Below are 8,494 nucleotides of genomic sequence, written 5' to 3' on the forward strand. Positions count from 1 at the left end.
TGTGGTGGTTTAAACACCCTTAAAAGTAATAAACGTACATACAACGACATGATTTTGGTATATAGTACTATTAGTAGCAATAGTCATACTCAATCACGTGAGCCTGTAGTTATTAGTAGCAATTTCCAACCTACCAATTTTTCACACATATTTTTGCTACTTAAATTATACACCTTCAATAAACGTTTCACAAGCTACCGTTCCAGTAAATAGTAGCCTATGCTTCGTACTTTGTATTGCACTTTACTGGATTAAAATCTATGCGGTATTTATTGAAATACAGCAAATCAAAGTTTGAGAAATAAAAATCCCCATAGGGAGCCCATACAAATAATTGCGTACGTAATTCTAATTGGAAGAAGGTGGCACCTGTGATAGCCGAAGTTTCTGAGTGTTTCCGCGTGAATCTGCTGCTGATGAGGACGAAGAAAGTGGTTCTGGGCAAACCATATATGCTGATTTCGATTTTTCCATGTGTTTTTTGATTGGAAGACGATTGATGTTGGATTACGATGGAAATATGGCCCTTTTAAAGGTAAATCGCCATCTAACACTGCTCAGATCTCAGCATTGCAATCATCCTGGGCTTCAAGGCATCCCCCTGCATCGATGCAAGTATAGTTTGAAGGTGAGCAGTTTGTTGTCTTGCGCGGAATTACAAAATAAGGTTCAAGGTTGAGCATAATCTTTTCAAAAGTGGAGACTGGCATGTGATACCAACCTTACATGGCTTCACACGTACCTGTTGTTATATTCTGGTGTATTTACTGCTGTTTTGATCCATTTTATAGCAGCTTCAGTGATTGTAATTTTGATCAGAAACTATTTATAATTTCTCTTTGTAGTATAGTGATGTCATTGTGTTATATAATAATTATCATCCTTAGTGCTTACAATGTGACAAATAAAGCTGAGCAGTGTCCAAACAAATCTATTTTAAAAATAATGTTGCTCTTACAGTGTGTTATCTGATTGTCATGTTTCCAAAGTACGTGTTAATTGTGACTTGTGATGCCAGTACTTGCCGTTTATAAAATATTACTGATTTGTCTAGTTAGTTATCCTTGAAATTGTATTAAGTACCTGTGTATACTTAGTATTACACATACACACAGTTTTATTTGTGAATCACTTGTAATATTCTGAGTGGTCAGTCTACAAAGAAGTGGTCACTTTTGAGAGGTTTTACTTAGTTCATATGCTGTTCTTCATAAAATAGTTATGTGGTGAAAATTTCATGTCGTTATTAGTTTCCTATCTAGATTTATGACACTTTGTACATTGTGTTTGGTGCCATGCAATATACATAAAAAGCATTGAAATGCTGTACACAAAAATCATCACACTTTCAACTTCTTTTCCTTATATCTTTTGATAGGAACCACTGATTGAGGTGGGGTTTGTACTAAAATGACCCTGACAAAATGCACAATATTTGTCATACCAATGAATGTATGGAATGTTAATTATTTAATTTAGTTGGAAATCTCTATTATTAGGATAGACGCCTATTAGTTTATTTTTACGGTTTCTAACAACAAATCATTGTTGCTTGGTTATATGTTCTAGATCTTAACACTGTTATACGCCAAGAATCCTGGTTTTGAATAGTTGAGAGAGCAAGTGATGATAAACGGGTGCCATTTTGGGTGATTTTTGCCCAATACTGGGCTCACCCAGATGGTTAGCATCTTCAGAATTTAACCATACTTGGTACGTGACTTCTTTGTTGATGGGTGACTACTACTGTGGTGTGAGGAAGTTTTGGCAATCATTCGTTTGGTCTTTGTGGACGAAAACTCGTTTTTGGACCACAAAATCCTGTCTCACCGATACAACTACAGCAATTGTGCTTCACCAATCAAACCACCAATACTTTTTGGTGAAGGTATGCTCACAGAGGAAGGTTGAAGTGCAGTATTGCGATAATAGATCATTGTTTCCGGGAGTTACAGCTCGTAATCTTGTAATTTGTAGACATTTCAATCGATTTCCACCCCAAGGAGCCAATAGAATTTACCGCCACTGCAGCTGTATTCAAGTGAGAGTTAGTCCAACACATAACAACAGTTAGCAAATTAATTTGAAAATTTTGTGGAAACCCTAACTTATATCACAATTCAATCTTCATAAAATAATTCCTTGGCTTGTCTCTCTTGGCTTCCTTTACTGGGCGAAGGGCTGGCAGTGACAAACCAGATGACTCATTCCTCGGCAAGAAGCTGCACACTCATACATTACATGGTGGCCATCTGGATGAGATGTTGAGTAGAAATCACTCCTCTTCAACTACCCACTCGTCCTGTCGAGATACCGAGCAAACTCTCAGTCTCACCCACATCGCGCCATTTTCGAATGCTGATAGGTCTCGTGACTGTCCACCAGTATATTTATGTGATGATCCGTTCACTTGATACAAACCACTATAGTAGTATACAGCTGTGTAGCATTTTATTGTAGCTGTGTAAATTCACTGTATAGTAATTATATCCTAGCCAAAGGGGGCCATGCTGCATGGGTTCCCTGTGAAATTTGGGGGGAAAGTTGCAATTTGCTAGCTAGTTTACTTTAAAATTTAGCATCAATTTTAAATTTTAAGGCATTTTCAAACCTTTAAATTGCAAAAATTCTGCAGCTCCTGGGGGTTGCACCCCCAGACCCCCCTTGAACTTCTAATTGCTAGCTATAACTAAATGAACCATACAGCAAGTTTCATGCTGTGTCCCCTGTATGTCAGGTCTACAATAGTATAGAAAGTCTGAAGAACAACAGATAGACCTGAGCATATTTATATAGCTAGCTAGCAGTGAAATATCACTAAAATTGCATATCTGAGTGTCTAATTTTCAAAATTTCCTGTGGGGGCATGCCCCCAGACTCCCCTAGAATGCTCGTGCTTTGCACTTCGCAGAGTGTGCTTCGCACACTGTGCAACAGCTCCTCTCTCATTGGCATGCATACAGTAGTAATTTCAACATTATAGTCAATGGCCTGACCAACTCAATTTTCCCTCCTCCAGCCCTGAAGAAAGATCATTTCGGTGTGATATCATTCTGAGGGGGGCTTTAGCCCCCTAGCCCCCCCCCCCTTTCCGCCACCTATGCACCAGCCTATTACGCTAGCATAACTTTGAGCACAATAGGTGCTTTAAACGCAATGCTAGTATAATACACAGCTAGATTAATAATTATAAGGTAAGGGGACGCGAAAAGTAACGTTAGGGTCAGGCTTGGGTTCGGGTTCAGCTTTGGTTTCTTCTTCACCGTTAGGTTACGTTCTTCTTACTGTATATAGTGAGACTACTATGTGAGTAGCGTTTATAAGGTAGAAAAGTAGGGGTAGTGGGTAGCTAGCAGTGGTAAGCCCACTGCTTACAGTTCCAGTAGTCCCTAAGTTGAATTTTGTGTTTTTTTTTCGTTTAGTGACCCTTTTTTGTCTAAGTTAGGGCCCGCAACGTGAAAAATGAAGTTGTAAGAAAGGAATCCCCAGGTATCGTAGTATGTTACCTTTAGTGTCCCATCTCTAATACCACCCTTGAATCGGAAGTGTCAACGTTTGTTTGACAGGGGCGCCTATTTTAGGCCACACCAAGTCAAACCTTAGTTTCTGGTCACCCGCCCGCATGGTAAACCTGAAACCCTAGTTTATGAGGACTATTATTAATATTACAGGTGCTTAAGTGCACGTGACCCAGCAAGACACTTATTTTTTATTGCAAAAGATCGATATACTCTAATAGAGCAGTCAGGGATTCCAATAGAGCAGTCACACTACTCTTAACTCTAATATTAGGTATATATGCCACACTAATAAAATGTTTCTAACTATAGCTAGTTTTGTCCTTGATTATATAGCTGTTCAGATTATAACTGTTACTAATGCTTCTGTAACCAAAGTAATTTCAGTAGCATTAGCTACTAGTCCATGCAGATGGGCTATAGCTTTAACTTTATAATTCAAATGTAGTCCTCTAATGATTAGTCTAGTAACTTCAAATTCCTTATCACTGAACACTACAGGGGTATGGAAAGCCGGCAACATTCAGTGAGCTTAAACTTAAACTTTTTCATAACTAAAATTAGATTGGCAAGTAGAAACCCTTATAGTTTAAACATTCCCAGATGATCACTAAAAAACACTAGTCTGGAGCACTCAATGACTCAAAACTTTGACAGTTACTTTTCTCAAGGTTACTGAATAGAAGGCTGGAAACACATAGCTAGTGGGCTAAGACTTCACATTTGAATGAAGAATTTCTGATGTGAAAATAGAAGTTAAATTTCATTTTGGATCATGATCATTTGAACAACTTAGCTATAAGTCATAGTAATACTTTCCTTACATAGCTAATGAGACATTTATTTCACTTGGAAAGCATAAGTAGCTACATGAGCAAAACATTTCCTATAGTATATTCTAAATAAATAAATAAATATACTTAAATGCTATACATCAGTGTATAGCTAGCCATGATCCATCAACAACTTTCCTAGTGCATTTTTTGCCGAAGCACAACTACTTATGTTGTTGGTTAAGTTTGACTAAAAACAAAATCAACATGAATTTGCTAAATTGAGCAAATAATAATACCATACAGTATATTGTCACAGTAGAGTCTATAGTCCTGAAGTCCTGATCATCCGCCCGCCCGCATCCATTTGTAGGCTTGGGAGTGACCAGAAACTAAGGTATGACTTGGAGTGGCCTTAATGAACCATGTTTTATTTCGATTGTTTCGTGTGCCCAAGATACCCAGAACTTCCAGATTATGAATGTACTATCTAGTGTTGTTGGCACCCCTAACCATATATAGAATGTATTCAAACGTCGTCTGTTTCTTCCATGCAGGATGGTTTTCTTTGGATGAGACTCTTGAAATTTTTATTTATGGCAGTCTACAGGCCAAGATAAGAGAAGCTAATGCTATCACATAACATGGCAGCGAAGTTGGATGTCCAAGTATTCCACACACAAAGTTTGAAAAGAATCGGAGCTTACTAACCATCTGGCTGACGGTGTTAAAAATTGTGGAGCAGTGACATGACGTTTCTTCAGGACTAATAATGTGTTGTACTGAAATTAACGAACATATTACCAACGAAATCAACATCTATACACATCTACATTGTTCGAAATGTTGGATTTGCTCGAAAGAGATCATCAAACCATGGGTGGGGTTCGTAAATACTAATTGGCGCGTGATGACGTAACTGCTTTCAAATTCGCGCCAGATAGACTTGTATAACGTATAGCAAAGCTCGATCAGTGCTTACAGACTTAGATTCTTAGTAAATAGACAACAGTTTGTATCAATAGTAAGTTATTATACTACTATTAATATTTATGCATGTACAGCTGCATGACTATTAAATAGCATCACGTCTTGTTTACAGCTACAGAACTATATAAACAATTGTGTTTGAGGAACAATGGCTTCTTCTGCACCTACTTATGGGGAGTTACTCAAGATGCTGGAGAACGCAGAAAGACTAGCTCTTGAGGGTGATAGATCTACAGCAAAATTACTGGTTGCTGAATTACACTGCCAGTATCCTCACATACCAATCAGTAGGCCAGGTCGTTTTCTAGACACAGTGAGACGGATAGTAGCACCAATGCAGCAGTCCAGAGGAATGCTTAAAGGAACATCTTTGAAGTCCTATTTGAAGAGGACATGGACACCTAGATTGAGAAACATCAAAAAAACAAAGTACGTATGTGAAACTGTACTTGGCTATCTGAATAGGTGTGATGTATGTACAGTATGGTAGCTATATGAGGGGAGCAAAAATTGTTCATGTATATATAATTTTAATATAATTTCAATTCCTTGAAATAATGCGTAATTATCTATATAGGCTTATTCCCCGCTGAACTAACAAAACACAATCTCAATGAAACATTGCTGGAAGATTGCTTGAAACAGTGTATCAATGAACCAGGAAGTCAATCACTTTGGTCTTAAGTTGTATTCCAACCATTGGATTTTATCAAGCATTGCATCACTTCCTGAAAACATGGTCTGTATCAAGCTCAATGGTGAAGGTTGACATAGGAAAATTTTACATTGCAATTGACCAACATCTGAAAAGGAAAGGTAGTCGTCCAGACAGCATTTATCAATTCATAGAGAATGTAGTTGCTTCAAGTAAAGCCAGCACAGACACCATCACTTATGGCAAGGACTACACAATGAATTCATTGCAGACTGAAGTAAAAAGCTTGACAATCCAATTGCAAGAAAAAGAAGAGGAATTGAAAGCATTAAGGGAAGAAATGGGAGTAATCAATAAAGAGTACAAAAGTGTCACGGAGATCATCACCCAGCAACAGAAGAAGTATGCCACCAAGTTGTCAGTTAGCAAGGAAAATGACTTGGCATGTGAAAATTCCTTCTTTGAGAATTTCCGTCTTGCTACCTTGGTTGAAGATCTTCAAAAAGAAATACTGACACAAAAAGTAGATTCCTTGTATAGCACTGAGAATGAAAACTCAATTGCATTTTGTTTCCAAACGATGGACAATGGTAAGCGATATTCTCCAGCAATACGGGAACTGTACTACACCCTACTAGCAGATCAGGTCCCACCTGCAAAAGCATCCAAAATTGTTAGAGCTGTTTTAAAGTGTTTTATTCCATCTGTTAATATGGATAACTTAAAGCTACCAAGTGAAGGATGTGCCGGGTATATGAGAAGGCAAGAACTAAATACAGTCAGCATGGCACACAAGGCTACTTTGATCACTGAGCAAGTTGCTCTAACAGAAATGCTCTGCTTGAATTCCGATGGCACTACTAAGTCACAAAAGAAGATAAATGGTGTTGCACTTAATGGTCTAACAATTTCAGTTAATGGGGTTGCTGATGGTAGTGCTGACAGAATTGTGGAAGACATCTCTAAAGAATTTAAAAATCTTAGAGATATGGTTCGTGCTTTATAATTAAATATACCAAATGCTGAGAAAATTAATTGGACATTAATTGCATCATCTACCTCAGACTCAGCTGCTACACAAAAACGTCTAAACCATCTGATAGAGAAGCAAAAAGATGAGGACAGAAAATTGTTTGGACCATTATGTGCAGAAGCAGCAGAATTAGTAGAAAACTTTTGTGCCATGCACCTTGGTGTAAACTTATGCAAGGCTTTTCTTGATAGTACAAAATTTCATACTACAAACTGCAGAGATTTACATACTAAACAACATCGAGATCGCCATATTTCAGATGTGATGGTACATGAATTTTGTAAATTGTTTGGCAGTCATGGTGTACCAGAGTATGGATGTGGTGTTAGTAGTTTTCTTAAATATTTACAGCTTATGGAGGAGAGCTGCACAGATGATAAAGCGACATACTTCCACAGGTGCATTGATATTTCACTAGACAGACAAGTAGGCAGCCATTATTTCGTGACAGCTTCAAATGCTGGGAAAATTCTGTTCCTTCGAGAAGCAGCAATTGGCTTCTTACAGTACACTGACAAAGATAGAGGTAATCAACTTGAACAAGATGTTTATGAAAAGCTCCAGAGCCTAGAGTGCATTTCTAATTTAAAAGCTGATGCCTTAATGTTCCACCATGTATATGCTGATCTTGTGATGCTTGTTAAATCTGAGGAACTCCAAAAATCAGCATATGATATGAATAAGCATACCAAGAGCTGTCATTGTTTCTTGAAAAAGTGGGGAAATGCCCTCAAATGTTAATGAATAAAAGCATCAAGGTGTTTCTATCTGAAAAACGACTATATGGAAAGGAAACAAAAGTCAACCACCGTCTCCATTCAAAGTGTCAACTTATAGAAGAAATTCTCTTTAGTAAAGATGAAAATGATGAAAAATTGCTTTATCCAATGCTTGCTGCAGGTGCCACTGCAATGAATAAAAAACTATGCTGATATGCCAAGGATCACTTACCGGATGGGAAATATTGGAATCCAAATCCAGAAGTTTTGTCAATACTTAAAAAGCTAAAACCAAACAATGATCTATGTGAAAGTATTTTGGGTTTAAATGACTATCTCACAACAGCACTCCCAAATACGCAGCAAATCACAAAATCAAACCTGGTAGAAGTGAAAAAAAAATGATACCATAAAATGGTACAGTGAATTAACAGCACATGAAAAGCAACAAAAATTTCAGACTTAGCCGTAAAAAAGCGAGAAGTGCGAAAGCAATACTGAGACGGAGATTAATCAACAAAAGAAAGCAAAAATGATTAATGAAAAACATCACCGAGATAAGTGTAGGAACGTGATAATCAATTAAATCACACACACGTGATCCTACTTACAAACATTGCTATGAATACACTATGATTATAATTAGCCTATAATACAATACTAAGATTATCCTACATCTCCCCCCCAACAAGTGTTTGTGGGAGGGTACTGTCACAAACGCTATAAGAAGTTAGTTCCAATCAGGGTCTTCAATAAGTCTTCTGGTAGGATTTTTAGTGTGGGAGGATCTGCGCAGAGGTGGCTGT

Source organism: Dysidea avara, chromosome 3 (assembly GCF_963678975.1).
Source record: "Dysidea avara chromosome 3, odDysAvar1.4, whole genome shotgun sequence".
Classification (NCBI taxonomy): domain Eukaryota; kingdom Metazoa; phylum Porifera; class Demospongiae; order Dictyoceratida; family Dysideidae; genus Dysidea; species Dysidea avara.